We start from the raw sequence: 16,713 nt of genomic DNA, 5'->3' as shown, positions 1-16,713 counted from the left end.
GCATAAAGGTATAACACAACTTGCTCAAAGAGAAAGTAAATGTCAGAGCAGGGACTTGTACCCAAACATGGTGGTTCCAGAATCTATTATATAAAAATCCTCACCAGACATGTCCAACCCCCCTGGTCCCCTCTTAGTCTCATTCCAAGGGGGGGGGGTTCTTGTTGTCTTTTTCTCTCCCAGCCTCCCCATCTCTCCTCCCATTACAACTCCATTTCTTCCTTCCCACAAACTGTATTCACTCCCTCCTAATTGGTGAAGATTAATTCGGCCTTCTCCTGGCTCCAGTTTCAAAACCCTCCTCTTACAACCACCAGGGATCAGCACACAAAGGGTCCCTAGCTACCAGGGCCCACACACCATCATAGGGAGTGGAGGATCATGAATAATAATTACAACATTAATAGAACATCGGCATCAGGTGGGGCTCACCAGAAACCAGAATCTGAATTGAAGATTAGCATACAGGACTCTATTCAGGAGACTTAGGATGACACCTGTGGAAGGGAAGGGGAGGGACACAGGGTTGGGCAGAGTGAGAAACTGAGCTCTAATACAGTCCAACAAAGACATCAGCTGACCCCATGACGAGTACTGGAGCTGAGATGGCCTTTCAGAAATGTACCAAGTTGAGATGAGGTAGCCAGGCTATTGATCAGTCATTGGAAGCAGGCTGCCCGTTAAGAGGTGTTGTGACATTGGGCAAAGCAGTTTTCTTTTTTCACCAAGACTGACACTGAGGGCTGTCTTCAGCAGCACTCCCTGCAGTAACAAGTGTATTCCTGAAGGGGGGTCAGAATGGTACATCAGAGCATCCACTCAATGTCCCATCCTTTAAATGCCTAACATAGCATTATTCTAAGCAGTAATTTCATTTTCCAGATGGGATAATCAAGGCTTAGCAGGGCAAAGTTAATTGGTAGAGATCACATAGACAGTAGCAACGGAGCTGGTATAGGAACCCAAGACTGGCTGAGTGCAAAGCCCATGTTCCTTCTCTACATTAAGCTACCTCCCTCAGGCACATTATAAATTGTATGACAGCATGTATGTGGTAATCTTTTGAAGACCAGAAATATACACTCATAGAACTGAACTCCTTCCAGAACTGTGCTCTCCCATCATCCTCCAAACAAGCAATTCCCTCTGAGCCCACACACCCACTTGCTCTCATTTTCCACATGTTTACTTGGATGTAGTCACCAATTACATACTAGGCAGATGTCATCTGGAAAAGAAGCCATGGTCATTATCAAAGAAAAGTGAGAAATGCTTTCAAATTATACTTGATGTCTAGTCCACATTTGAGGCTAGCTTACCTTTTAAAATAAAAAAATACTAGCAATGTTTCCCAAATGTGGTCTATGGACCCTGGGAATACCCAAGATTCTTTCAGGGGGTCTCTGAGGTAAAAAATATTTTTATAATAATAGAAAGAAGTATTGCTTCTTTTACTGTGTTGACATTTGTGCTGACACTGTGTTGACTGATGGCAAGAAGCCATCGTGAGTAAACAGCTGATGCTTTAGCACGAGTCAAGGCAGTGGCACCAAACTGTATTAATAGTTGTATTCTTTAACACCGTGCACTCACAGTTAAAAGATAAAAATAAAACTCAATTTCACTCAAACATGCTTTAAGAGGGAGCAATAAAAAATATTTGTATTACTTGTAAGAGAGACTGACACAAACTATGGCTATTTAGACATGGGCATATGTCATACATTTTCTTAAAATTGAATAAAAAGAGCCTGCCATTTCCAGAAAAACAACTCATGGCATTTGTTGCCAATGGTTAAACTCAAGCTTTCAAGCAAGAATTTAAATTTTGGAAAATGTGTATCTGCCATCATGAGCTTGACAACATTCTAATACTCACATTCTGATGAGATTGGTGGTGATAATAAGGAATGTGATTTTTTATATTGTATAATGAAATGAGTCAACATTCTGAAGATCTGCATAATTCAGTGAATTGATATTTTCCATATGACCAGTGCATGATGTTATAATGTTATGCGTGGGTAAAAAAAAAGAAAAAAAATCCACTCAAAGGAAAGGTAGACCAGTGGATTTCAGCGCAGTAGAATGTGAAAAGTTCACTGATATGGTTTCAGATTTCACATTGTAACTAACATTTAAGAAATTATCACTTGTCAAGTTTTGGTGTAGTATCAAAGAAGAACATCCACAATTGTCTGATAAGATTATTAAAATGACTCCTATACTTTACCTATCTGTGTGAGACCGGGTTCTCTGCACAGACTTTGACAAAACATTACACTGCACAGAATCTGACTTCAGAGCAGATGTGAGAATCCAGTCTTCTATTGAATAAGATATTAATGAAAAAAAGTTAGAGAGGGGAGAGTCAAACCATAAGAGGCTCTTAAAAACTGAGAATAAACTGAGGGTTGATGGGGAGTGGGAGGGAAGGGAGGGTGGGTGATGGGCATTGAGGAGGGCACCTGTTGGGATGAGCACTGGCTGTTGTATGGAAACCAATCTGACAATAAATTTCATATTAAAAAAAGATATTAATGAGATTTGAAAAATATAAAACAATGCCACCCTTTTGACTAATTATTTTTATTTTGTAAAATATAATTATTCTTCATTAAAATGTCATTTCTGTAAACATGAAATAGAATACTGTCATTTTAAAATAAATTAATAAATAGTCTCATAATTCCCCAGTTCTAATTTCTCTTTTTTAGATGTTTATTTTTGAGAGAGAGAGAGTGCACGCACAAGCAGGGGTGGGGCAGAGAGGAGGGAGACACAGAATCCGAAGCAGGCTCCAGGTTCTGAGCTGTCAGCATGGGCTCAAACTCATGAACTGTGAGATCATGACTTGAGGGGAAGTCAGACACTTAACTTACTGGGCCTTCCAGGCACCCCACTCAGTTCTAATGTCTAATCTCAATAAATACATCCCACGTAAACAAAAGTTCTTGGGGTTCCTTGACAATTTTCTATAGTGTAATGGGTTCTTGAGACCAAAAATTTTGAGGACCACTACTCTAGGATCACTTAGCCAATACTTAGAGAGCAGAGGTAGGATTTTTTTTTTTCCCAAGTGAGTTATTAAAATATTGAATGAATAAATGGAGTATTTTTATCTTTTTAAATTTTTTCTCCTCCAGTTTTTATTTAAACTCCAGTTCGTTAACATACAGTGTTACATTAGTTTCAGGTGTACAATATAGTGATTCAACAATTTCGTACAACACCCGGTATTCATCACAACAAGTGCACTCCGTAATCCCCATCTCCTATCGTACCCATCCCCACCCACACATCCCCTCCAGGAACCTTCAGCTTTTTCTCTATAGGTAAGAGTTTCCTGGTTTGAGAGATGAGACAGAGAATGCATGTGCATGTGCACACTTGAGTAGTGGAAAGAGAGAGAATCTTAAGCAGGCTCCACACTCTGGGCAGAGCCAACATGGGGCTTAATCTTACGACCCTGGGATCATGACCTGAGCCAAAATCAAGTGTCCCGCACTCAAATGACTGAGCTACTCAGGCATCCCTGGAATAAGTATTTTTAAGTGGATGAATAAGAAAAGGTTAAGCGGATAAAGTATTTTCATAACTATATGAGGGGAGGCAGAATGTTGACTGAGACTGATTGTGTATATAAATCTAGAATACGAAAATATGAAAATGGGAAGACCCCTGGAGGTGAAGACACTTAATGTGATTTGTTCATTAGCTACCATATGACAGGCACTTTGTACATTTGCCCGCATAGTCTCACGATGGCTTAAAGAGCCAGGGATCCTCATTCCCTTTTCACACAGGAGGCGTTGATTCAGGAAAGTTACCGACAAAGAGGACATGTGGGGTAGGGGGATCCTACCCCAGACGTATGTGATTCCACAATCTTCCTGTCTGTTTCCCCATACTATGCTACTTCCCACCTGGTATCCATCCCCGCTCACTCCTTCTTTTTACAAAAGAGGTAAAGCTCCAAGAAGGCAAGTAAGCAGTAGAGGCCACTGAATGAATCAGTGACAGAGCCAGATCCAGAAAGTACCTCTTGGTTCCTCTGGCTGGCACTCTTTCCACTGCCCCGTGCAGTGTCAGGCCAAGTTCTTCTGAAGAGGAAGATATTTTGCAGGATGAGTTACATGGTCCCCCAGCTCTGAGAACTAAGGGTTCTAAGACAAAAAGGAGAAATATGTGCTGGAAAATGAAGTTTGAACACACAAAGTGTGAGGTGAGGTGGCTGGGTCTTTTACAGCAGCTGAAAGGAAACTGAAAGAAAGGAAAAAGGCAGAAGTAAAATTTTTAGGCAGATGAAACCCTCTTGCTCTTTCTCTGGCTATAACTTCAGGAAACATGTGTTTATAAAGCACCTCCATGAGCTGGGCATTATGTTAGGTGGAACATATGCTGGATGCTGGAGTTTGGGCCCGGAGTCACAGATAATCCCATGGCTGGGGGTCTTGCAGTCTTACGGGGAACACCAATGGGAACAGTTCCAATATACTGGGAGTGATCAAGGTTTTGACAGGGAAAACGCTAGGTGTATGGGATATGGAAGAGAAACATGATCTTGCCAGGGCCTGATAACATGGCACCTGCTCCAAGTCTTAAAGGACTCAGAATTGCCTAGGAAGAAGGCATAAGGGATGTAATGCGTGTCACACACCCAAAGTGTGACATCTTGGAGAACTAGAAGTATTTCATTCTTCAGAGGGGGAATGGCCTCTTTCACATCTTGCAACAGCCACTCCCACCCTCCCTTCCATACTCGGTCATACTGAAATACCTTCAGTTCAGGTTTAGACATTTAAAATAACCATGGATCCATCATGACTCCCTTCTTGGACTTCTGGAGGTCTAGGGATCCCAGGATGAGGATCAGTGGGCCAGATACTGTGAGATTTTTCTGAGTTTGCACAAGGGAGATATCACTCCCTCCCCATACATGTCATGCAAGGCTTTTCACCCATGCCTGGCCCATAGTAGGAGGCCCATAAATATTGAATGAAGAAGTAAGAGTCTTTTTCACTTCTGCTTTTTTTCTTCTATTCTTTTTATTTCAGCTGCTGCCGAAAAATCAGTCACCCCACTCTACGCGTGCTGAAACTTCCTTCCGCCAAACAGACTTCTCTTGTCATTTGTCCCCGGATCCCCAGTTCTCAAGCTGGGGTGGGAGGGGATGTACATAACTTACCTGCAAATTGGCTTCCTCTCCAGGGGATCTTGGTTCTTGGTGGATCATATTTTTACAACTCGACCTGATCACACCAGCAATTTCTTGAGGACAGGAAACTTGGCCTTTTCATCTCTGAATTTCCACCTAAGACCAAAGAACATTTGTTTACTGAAAAAAAGAAGAAAAAAGGATTAAAGGTTTTTGTCCTAATGAAGCCCTCTCGTTCTTTCTCTGCTGTAACTGCTACCCAGACGTTCCACTAAAACTGCAGTGACATCTTTTCTTTCCCACATGGACAAGTTTGTCATGATTCCTGTGTTTATATTTCCCAACCCACTCTGATTCAGGGGGAAAAATAAAGAGGACTCCACAGGAAAGCACAAAACCCGAGCACAACAAGCTGGGTGTGGGGAGATGCTGAGCATCTGAGTCAGCTCCCAGAGGCGAGCAGATGCTGGATCCCTCTCACCAAAGTCTTCCTCAATTTCCTTTCTTCCCTACTCCAGCCAGGATACATCCTGAGCTGCAGCAGCTGATGGAAACCGGGCATAGAAACCCATGGAAAAGTCCAGAGAGACAAGAGGAATCTCGAGCCAGGTCTTTCCAAAATCCAAAATGAAGGTGACTATGAAGGTCCTTCCAGCTGCCGCTAAAATGGAAAATTACAACCATTTCCTCCAACGTCTGGTTAAGTCTCTCCTGAAATCTTGCTTCATCAATAACCTCCAGTTTAAGGTACAACCTTTCCCTTCCTCCTGTGGCACATCATCATCAGTCTTATGCACCCAAATAACTTATAACCCTCATCAGTCTTATGCACCCAAAAGAAATCACATTTTTTTTTTGAAGACGAGGACCAACAAAAAAATAATGAAAAATTAAATCCTGCTCCTGAATCTTCCTTTGTCTTTTATCTATTTTTCTTTCTTTTCTTTCTTTCATCTAATTTTCTCAAGAACTTTTCTTTCTTTCTCTGGCTCCATTTTCTCATCCCTCATTCATTTTTTTGTAAATTCAAGTTAGTGAACATACAGTGTAGTATTGGTTTCAGGAGTAGAATTTAGTGATTCATCACTTACATATAATACTCAATGCTCATCCCAACAAGTGCCCTCCTTAATGACCATCACCCATTTAACCCATCCCTCCACCCACTTCCTCTCCAGCAACCCTCAGTTTGTTCTGGATTTAAGAGTATCTTATGGTTTGCCTCCCTCTCTGTTTTTATTTTATTTTTCCTTCCCTTCCCTGATGTTCATCTGTTGTGTTTCTTAAATTCCACATATGAGTGAAATCATATGATATTTGTCTTTCTCTGCCTGACTTATTTTGCTTAGCATAATACACTCTAACTCCATCCACTTTGTTGCAAATGACAAGATTTCATATTTTTTTGATTGCCAAGTAGTATTCCATTGTATATTATACCACACCTTCTTAATCTACTCATCAGTCAATGGACATTTGGACCCTTTCCATAATTTGGTTATTGTTGATGGCACTGCTATAAACACTGGGGTGCATGTGCCCCTTCAAATCAGCATTTTTGTATCCTTTGGATAAATACCTAGTAGTGTAATTGCTGGGCCGTAGGGTAGTTCTAGTTTTAATTTTTTGAGGAAACTCCACACTGTTTTCCAAAGTGGTTGCACCAGTTAGCATCCCCACCAACAGTGCAAGAGGCTCCCCTTTCTCCCCATTCTCGCCAACATCTGTTTCCTGAGTTGTTGATTTTAGCCATTCTGACAGGTGTGACGTGGTATCTCATTGTGGTTTTGATTTGTATTTCTCTGATGATGAGTGATATTGAGCAGCTTAGCATGTGTCTGTTAGACATATGGATACCTTCTTTGGAAATGTCTATTCATGTCTTCTGGCCATTTCGTCACTGGATTATTTGGGCTTTTTGGGTGTTGAGTTTGATACATTCTTTATAGATTTTGGATACTAACCCTTTATCCAATATGTCATCTTCTCCCATCCCGTCGGTTGCCTTTTGGTTTTGTTGATTATTTCTATCACTGTGCAGAAGGTTTTATCTTGATGAGGTCCCAATAGTCATTTTTGCTTTTGTTTCCCCTGCCTTTGAAGAGACATGTCATATAAGAAGTTACTGTGGTCACGGTCAAAGAGGTTGTTGCCTATTTTCTCCTCTAGGATTTTGATGGTTTCCTGTCTCACATTTAGGTCTTTCATCTATTTTGAAATTATTTTTGTGTTCCCATCTACTTTTAAATCCACTGCAAGCTGGCCCTTCTTTCTCTCTCCTGATCACCAGTCCCACTGTGCATATTCCTGCCTTTATCTTATTTGACATCTTGGCAGCATTTGACCTTCTTGGCCATTCCTTTCTTTTCACTGTCCTACTTGGACTTGGACTTTTAAAGTACTATTCTTGCTTTTGTTTTTTCTTTTTTTTTTAAAAATTGTTTTTAATGTTTTTATTTTATTTTTGAGACAGAGACAGAGTGCAAGTGGGGGAGGGGCAAAGAGCGAGGGAGACCCAGAATCTGAAGCAGGCTCGAGGCTCTGAGCTGTCAGCACAGAGCCTGACACAGGGCTCAAACCCATGAACCATGAGATCATGACCTGAGCTGAAGTTGGAAGCTTAACCAACTGAGCCACCCAGGCACCTCTTGTTTTGTTTTTCTATCTCTTTGGCCACTTTTTCTCAGAGCTTCTCACTGTTTCCCTTGCTCTTCTCTTAAATATTGGTGTTCCCTAGATTTCATCCACTTCATTCTTGTTCGGTTTATTCCTTTCTCACTCCTCATTTAAGGATATTTTTGAGTATTTTCTTTGTATCAAGCATTGTGTTCTAGGTAACCAGGAATTTGTAGACAATTCTGTCCCATGGAGCTTAGAGCATAGAGGGGGAGACACAGGATTTTCTACTCTGCACACTGTTACTAAAATATTTCATCTTCATTCATCATTTCAACTACTACCAAAATGCTCTTAACTTTATAACCTATGGTTTCTATTCTGAACCTGATTCTATATTCCAGACACATAGCTCTACTTCAAACTCCTTTAGGGGCGCCTGGGTGGCTCAGTTGGTTGGGCATCCAACTCTTGATTTCGGCTCACATCATGATCTCACAGTTCATGAGTTCAAGCCCCACATTGGGCTCTGCATTGACCATGTGAAGCCTGATTGGGATTCTCTCTCTGTCTCTGCCCCTCCCCTGCTTGTGCTCTTTCTTTTTCTCTCAAAATAAATAAATAAACTAAAAAAAATAAATTAAATTAAAAAATACTTACCAAACTATACAAGACATAATCTCCATCTCTTACAGGAACTTAATTCTGCTTATTGAAACTAAATTTCTTTTCCCCAACTTTTATTTCCTGTGTCTTGTGCGAATGGCATCATCACCAAACCAGCCATTTAAGTCCTAACCACAGGAGACACTTAAAAGTCTTCCTTTCTTGCAAAGTGGGTGGAGGAGAATAGAAGGTACTGGCTTCCAGTTATGGAATGAAAACGTCACGGGGAAGAAGGGTATAACAAAGGGAATATAGTCAACGGTATTACAATAGTGTTATATGGTGACTGAGGGAAGCCACACATGTAGTGAGTGCAGTGTAACATATAAAGTTGTGGAATCACTATGTTGTACACCAAAAACTAATGTAACATTGTGTGTCAGGTACAGCTCAATATAAATAAAATAATTAATTAATTAATTAATCAATTGCTGGTTTTCACTTACCTTTCATCCAATCTGTTCCCAAGTCATAAGGATCTCTTATGTCTCTATGTCTCGTTTACAAAAACCTTGTAAACACTCTAATCAGGTCAGCATCATTGCTTCCCTCTCTTGAATTAATAAGCTCCTATTAGCCCTGTATCATTATCCCTCTACAGGTGTGCTTTCTAACATACAATATAGATCATGTTACTGCCTTGCTGTAAACCCTTCAGTGCTTTCCTACTCCTGGGCAAAGACAGAAGTACTTCCCAGTTCGCAAGGCCTTCCACGGAACAGGCCTTCCATCATCAAAGCCTTCATAAATCGAGCCATACTTCCCCAACTGCTTTTTGTATGGTCACGTGTTCCAAAGGCACAACCAAACTGAAAGCTTTGGCATTATCAGGGTGGGAGGTATCTCATGCTTATGCCTCAATGACACTGCAAAAGTGCTTCCCTCTTCCTGAAATACCGTACTTTTCCTTACCTTTTAGAAAATCTTGCCATTATCCAACATTTGGGTCTGAGGCTAATGTCTTCCCTTACACCATCAGGAATAATCAATTTCTTTCTTGCGTTTGCACATGTTTCATTTATGGCGACTTTTATATTTTAGAAACTGCTTTGGTATTTTAGGGCCTAGAAGTTACAATTTTCACTTCTGTATCCCCTGCTCTACAAAGAGCCATCAGCACATAGATGATGCTAGGAAAATATGTGATGAAATAAAAAGCCCTACAAACCAACCTGGGCTTTACTTGGATTGATTTGAATTTGCTATTGTTTTAATCCCATAGTATGTATGTGTGTGTGTGTGTGCATGTGTGTGTGTGTGTGTGTGCTTCAGTTTTTTCACATGGAGAACGGTATTTTTAGAATGTGCATTATCTCTGGATACAAAATGTTTTGACTAAATCTAATCTGTCACTGGTGAGCACCCAGCCTGGAAACAGCAGAGCCATTTCTGAGCTCCTGATACAGCACTATTTCTGGGGGATCAGCTGGTTATCCAGTAGCTGGTTGATTACCTTGAATCCATCATTTCATCACGGAGGGAGCAGTATTTATTCTAACAAGAATAGACACAATTCCTAGAGAAAGATTTCCCTTCCCTGCTTACATCCTTAAGACAGTTCTACCTTTTGTGGCCTTACAGAATACTTTACCCATTGCTACAATGTCCTATGTATCATTGCTTCCAATTAGTGAAAACATTTTATAACAAAGGAAGTATAACACAGGGTTTCCATTTACAGACTTTACTAGTCTTACCATGTGTCCCATTATTCATATATAATTGGCTTGAGAGAATGATGAAATGGCCTAACAAGGGCTCACTTTTGACACTATGTTGGACACAACCTCCTATGGAGAAATTTTTGCTTGCGAAACCATTATCTTGGGTTCAATAGGTTTGGGGTTACTACTGTCCTAAGGGAGCAACACTTTCATCAGAGTAAAGTTCTATTAACGTTGAATTAGACAGTACTGAGACTACCAGTTCCTCATATTTTCTGGGCTACTCATGTTGCTGAACCAATAGTTAAAGAAGGGTATCATTGCCCCAGCAAGGATATTTAAGTCCAATTACCAGAGGGAAATTGAGATGCTATTACACAATGGTGGTAAATAGAACTGTGTCTGTAGGGGATTCATTGGGGTATATCTTATTCTCCAACAGTTCTGTTCAGTGGAAAACAAGGGCAATCCAAAACAGGATTTTCTAGGACTTACATCTCATAAGAATAAAGATTTGGGTTACTTCAATAGATAAACAATGTCACCCAGCTGAGGAATTGGCAGCGAGTAATGGAAATGCAAATGGCAGTGGAAGAAGGCAGCTACAATTATTGACATAGGCCTCATGAGACTTATATGAAAGCTGAGGTTATATCTGCATGTTTTCCTTAATTAATATTTTTCTTGTCCCCCGCCCCCCCCCCTTTTATTTCTACCCACAGTCTTTCCTTAAAAACCTGGTGATGGCCAGAATTCTTTCAGGCTTCAGATAGGAATTTCATCAAACTGAGACCCCCATGGGACATTATGGTACCTGATGGGATTTTTGTGCCATCTGTGTTGAGGGAATCGATCTTTCACCTGGACAAAGACAAGAGGGGGTGCTGAAGGGCAAAGGTGGTGGCCATTGCCAAATTTCTTCCAACTGGACCATTATATTTACTTTCCACCATTCTCCAACCTGCACTGTGCTCCTGGACACTGGCTTTATTAACCCATCAACAAGTTCCCATGATCAATGGCTTCCATGGGTTCAGCCAAAGGGAGACAAGAGAGCAGAAGACAGAAGGAAGGTGAGATTAGGTATTTATTCTTTAGGCTATTTTCATGACAGATCACGTCAGGTTGGCTATGTCCTTGATCTGAAAGCCACAGGTCCTGTCAGGGATCCTCTACTAAGATGTTCCTCTCTAGGTTCTGACAACTTAGCTTCTTCTTCTCAAGCTTCATAGCATAAGCCTCTAATCAGTTCCTGTTACTAGCCCCGGGGGACTCTAGCATCCCTTGACTATACCATCATGAATATTTCTTTTTGAAAACCATCCTCAAATCATTCAGTTGGAGAGTGTCATCTGTTTCTAGCTGGGATGTTGACTGATAGAGCTGGTGCCCCTTGCATTATGGAAGGATGGTTCTGATTAAATAAGAGTCTTAAAAAGACCGCTGTTACAGATTTATACTCCTGGGGAGGTCCCAGATTTCTGGATGAAATAGCTTTAGGGGAGACTTAAGAAAAAGTCTTTTTTTTTTTGTTTTTTTGATAGAGCTGTTAATAGGGCTTCCCTCCACCACTTCCCCCCAAAGCAAGAAATATGTCAGAGCATCCTAAATGGAGGTTTGGATTCATTTCAATTTGCTCTGATAGTGAATTCCATAGCTGTGGACCTTGGACTAGGATGGACTAGGTGTAGCTGAGGACTCACAGTGGCTATTGTTGGCTGGCTGAAAGGGGCATTTATGAACAGCCAGCCACAGGGTCAAGCCACAAAGTAGCATAAAGAGGACCGTGTGCGCTTCTCTCAAACTGCTAAGTACATTTCTAACAAAATGATCTTCTCCATATATTAACAGCAACAACAAAAAATTGAATCACCTGTGAACTGGACCATGAAGGAGAAATGGGTCTCCTCTTGAAAGGAAAATGACTCAGGAATCAAGCTCATTTACTCCAGCCCCCCCACAAACCTTCCATGACTTTCTCGACCCTGCTAACCATGCCCCAGGGCGCTCTATGGTTCTAACTAGAAATTCAGGGGTATTCTTTGCCTCTCCCTCTACTCACCTCAAGTTTTGACTGAGCCTGGCTTACTGGAATTATCCAGACAGACTGGGTTCAAGTTGCAGCTCTAATACTTCAGAGAGCTGTGACTTTGACCAGCACGTGTTTCATTCTTTAGTTTCAATGTTTTCATCTGGAAAATGGAAATAATGATATCTAATAACCCTTGATTTGACATAATATGAGTGCAATTAATATGTTCAATGAGCATGATTTGGAAAGTAATTAAAACATAACTCTGTTTTCCATCATCCTTTCAAAATATTCTAAGTGAAAGTAATCTTATCATTCCCCTGGATGAAAAAGACATGTGCAGATCCTATGATTTTTCTCTTGTTCTTTCTCTTAGCCTGAGGCGCTAAATAGCCCACAGTTCTCAAAGGAGCAAAACCTGGCTCCTTAGAGACATCAGACGAGGGTAAGACACAAAAATAATTAGGTCTAGGGGAATAAAAAGAAAAATGACCGTCATATTAGAAAATTATATAACTATCTCTGGAAAACCTAAAAGAACCTATGGACCAATTCTTAGAAATATTAAGATAATTTTAAAATGTGGCTGCTTCTAAGATCAATATATACAATTTCATTTCATCCCTTTCAACCTCCAGAATATATAAAAGACTCACATATAACAATAAGAAAATGCTAAGGATCTTGGAAATATAATTTAAATGAAGATTTGAATTAATGGAAAGATACAATGTACTCATAAAGAGAGATTATTTTAAATATGTTAATTATCTCCAAACTGATCTATAGATTTAAGACACTTGCAGTTAAAATCCCATTAGAATGTTCTGAGGAAGCTGACTCCCTGATTCTAAAAAAAAAAAAAAAAAAAAAAAAAGGAAGTAGAAGCTTGAAATGCATAGCATAGAGTATCTTTTTTCAAAAAAAAGTGTTTCTGAATACAATAAAAAAATAAACAAAAATAAAATGTATGTGAAAGAGCAAAGGCCAAGAAACAGCCAAACACTTCCAAAGTGAAAGGATGTCTTCTATCAGATATAAAGATTTACTATAAAGCTTGTTAACGAAGACAGTACAGTATTGGTATAGGTACAGACAAACCAATCATAGGATTAGAAAAGAGATTCACAGAACAGGGCTGCACATATATGAAAAATTGATATCTGACAGAGGGGCATCACAACCTACTTGAGAAAAGAGTATTTATTCGTTCAATGGTGCCAGGACAATTCAATATCCAAACAGGCAAAAATGACATTAGGATCCTTCCTACATACTGTACCTAAAAATCAATTCCAAATGGATTAAAGATGTATATGACAGGCAAAACTTTGTACTGGATTGTAGAGGAGACTAGCTTTACAAGCATGGAGTAAAAAACATTTCTTAAATAAGACACCAAAAAATGCTAATATGAAAGAAAAAAACCTGGTATATCCAACTGTATTGAAATCAGAGACTTCATTCTATCAAGATACCATAAAGAAAGTGAAAAAACAAGCCACAAACTGGGAGATCATATTTGTAAAACTTTTAAGTGGCAAAATATTAGTGTATAGAATACAAAAATAACCTCTAGAATTAATTAGGAAAACCAAATAACCCAAAAGAAAAAGTGGGCAAAAGTTATGAATTGGCATTTCACACACACACAAAGTCACACTTACACGGCAAAAAATATTTGAAAAGAGATTCAACTTTTTAGAAGTCCGGAAAATGCAAATTGTGATATGATATTCACTTACCACACTAACAAAAAAATCACTAAGTTTGATATCGGTTGGTGAGGATACAAAAGAGAATGTAAATTGTTATGACAAATAGTTGACATTGTTTTATAAAATCAAGTATCTGCATAGCCTATGGTCCAGAAGCAGTTCCACTCCTAGAGATGTAAATGGGTACCAGAAAACAGGCAAAAGAATAATCAGGGCAGCCATGCTTGTAATGGAAAAATAAATAAATGAGTAAATGAGTAACACAATTCTAATCTATAGGAAAAGGGCATGTAAACTGTGGCAGTTACACACATATTACAGAATAATGAAAATTAACTTGCTACAGATTATGACATAGATGAATCTTAGACATTACGCTGTAAAGCAAGTTTCAAATCATTAAACTCTGTAATATAACAAAAATGATTTTGAAATAAATTATTGAGAGAATAAATACATATGTGATGGAAGAATGGAAATAAAAGAACGATAAGAAGAGAATACTAGAATTCTAGAATTGATACCATTCCAGTTCTTAAAGTTGGTTATGGGTGCTTAGGTATTCATTTTATTGTTTTGCTTCTAACTATATTATACATATTCTTTGTCTCCAAAATGTTCCTGAGACTCTTAATTTTTTTCTACCTTTTCCCTCTTTCCTCTGTTCCTTCCATTGTGAAATTGAGACTCTACAGTGAATAATGTAATTCAGTTACTGGGCATTTCAGTTTGATCTGCTTCTCAATTATCATTTCTTTTTGTCTGTTATAAGCTTCTACCTTACCACTTATTTCCAAAGTAGTCACTTTTACCTCATAGAGAACAGCTCTCATCAGGTGCCTTAAATTCTCTGTTTAATAATTCCAATATCAGGGTTATCTCTGGGTTGGTGACTATTGTCTTTTCCCTTAAAAGTGGGCCAGAGTTTCTTCGTCCTTTATATGTAAAGTAATTTTTTATTAAGTCCTAGACATTTTGAGTATTTTGTTGTGAGGTTCTAGGTCTTGCTAAAATCCTCTAATGAATGTCAATTTGTTGTTTTAGGAGGGAATCAGGTCGCACCACACGTTCTAGCTCACCATCCGTGGGTGGTGGTTTCAACATGAGTTCTGTTTTCAAAGCCTTTGCTGTTTCATTGCATCTCAGGGGTAGGTTAGCGATTTGTGTCAGTTTATACACAGACTCAGGGATCCCCTTTTCCAGAACTCTTCCTTCCATGATCTCCCACACACTCTTCGGTTTCCATGGAAACCAGAGGACTCCCTTTCTGAGTCCTCTGGCTAGAAAATCAGGGTTCTCCTTGTGCTATTGAGAAGTTCTATAGAGATGGGCCTACCCTCATGACAAGGTTCTTTGAGAAACGGGGAGGGAAAGAACCAGGATTTCCTCTATGTTCTTTCGGCCAGGGGGGTCCTTTTTCCCGTTTATTTGGCCAGAAAGACAAGGGGACTCAGATGTCCACACCATGATCACTATTGCTATCATGCAGCTGCCCAAATGGAGCCTGCCTCAGGGAAGAACAAGGACGAAAGAAAAAAGCCAAAAAAAAAAAAAAAAAAGTAGGACTATTCTCCTATACTCTCCAGCTCATAGGAGGCCCCTACTCTCAGTCCTTTGGTTATAACACAGGGGAATTTTTTCAGAATTTTGGTATAAGTCCCTACTCTGCAGTATGGAACTCTGACCTACCTTTAGGTCAAAACTGGGAGAGATAAGAAGGAAAAACCCTAACCACACCCCAATTATAGGTCATTATTCAACAATGGACCTCCCTCCCAATCTGCCTGCTGTTGTTAATGTTCAGAGTCTTTAAATCCTGTTTTTTTAATCTGTCACAAGTTATTAGCTGTAATCAGTGAAAAAGAGAGGCTAGAGTGAACTTACTCCATCTTGGCTGGTGCCCAAATCCATATATTTTTATACATTGAATACTACATAATACAATTAAAAATTTTTTAAAAATGGTCTATCCCCAGAGGATCTCATAGTTCACGGGAGAATACAGACTCTAAACACACCGTTTTAGGGAATTTGGCTTGAATAAGGAGAAAAGAAATAGGGTCAGAGGTAAAAGGAGACAAAGAGTAACCCTGAATGAGGGAGGTGTTTTGTGGGTTCTTTTAATTTTTTTTTGTTTTTTTGTAGCAAGACTTCGCTAAAGCGGGGCTTTTAGCTTCTCCTGCCCAGGAGTTAGCACACTTTAATTATTTTATATTTATTTAGAATAACTTATTTCTGCCTTCCTCCTCGGATGCTAAGCCACATGAAAGCAGGTCCATATCTGTGGTTCACCCTTGTGCTATTCCACACAGTAGGTGGTCAAGATACGTTTACTGACAGATTACGAAGTATTGGCACTTATGTGTTATACCACGTGCTATCAGGGCTCTGCCATATCCTCTTGCCCGTTACTTCAGTGTACTCTATCCCAACCTCTAATTGCCAGCTCCCAAATTTCTCCGCTTGAGGTCTTTCTCAGGCTTCTAAAGCATGTTTTGTCTACCTGCTTGCAGGTAGTCAGTGCCAAGAAATTACTATCTGCTAGGAGAAGACCTCAACCAATGACTGACAGAGCTGGTTTATAAACACTCCAGGCCCTCCCCCCTTGGGAGGGTTAACTCTGTGTCCTGTATCCTACAAGGGCTCTCAGAATTTCCCCAGCAGAGTTTAGTTCCACCAGCCCACGGTGATAGCTGGTTCGATGATGCACAATTGATTGGCTGCCTTTTCTTCTCTGACTCCCTTTACCATCCTCTTTTGGTATCTCTTTATCCTCTGATAATAAACCACTTTCACCTAAACCCTAATTTCAGGGTATGCCTCTGGGGCAACCGACATTAAAACAGCTGCATATTCCAC

The 16,713-nt window shown here is 39.8% G+C and overlaps 1 long non-coding RNA gene across 3 annotated transcripts in view; it reads right to left on the bottom strand.

Annotated features, from left to right (window-relative positions):
• LOC132672651 (uncharacterized) overlaps positions 1–16,713 on the bottom strand; it is a 240,514-nt gene that overhangs the window by 167,646 nt on the left and 56,155 nt on the right. The window contains exons 4-6 of one of the 3 annotated variants that reach the window (XR_009607626.2): positions 12,167–12,296; positions 7,123–7,253; positions 5,189–5,314 (exon numbers count right to left, since the gene is read on the bottom strand). This is a non-coding gene — a long non-coding RNA (uncharacterized LOC132672651). Of the gene's footprint in view, positions 1–5,188; positions 5,339–7,122; positions 7,254–12,166; positions 12,297–16,713 lie in introns of all 3 variants that reach the window. The other 2 variants (XR_009607623.2, XR_009607627.2) reach the window with 2 other exon arrangements.

This window comes from Panthera onca, chromosome C1, assembly GCF_046562875.1.
Source record: "Panthera onca isolate mPanOnc1 chromosome C1, mPanOnc1 haplotype 2, whole genome shotgun sequence".
Lineage (NCBI taxonomy): Eukaryota > Metazoa > Chordata > Mammalia > Carnivora > Felidae > Panthera > Panthera onca.
The sequence above is the reverse complement of the archived record's forward strand: the minus strand, read 5'-3'. Positions and strand labels throughout refer to the sequence as shown.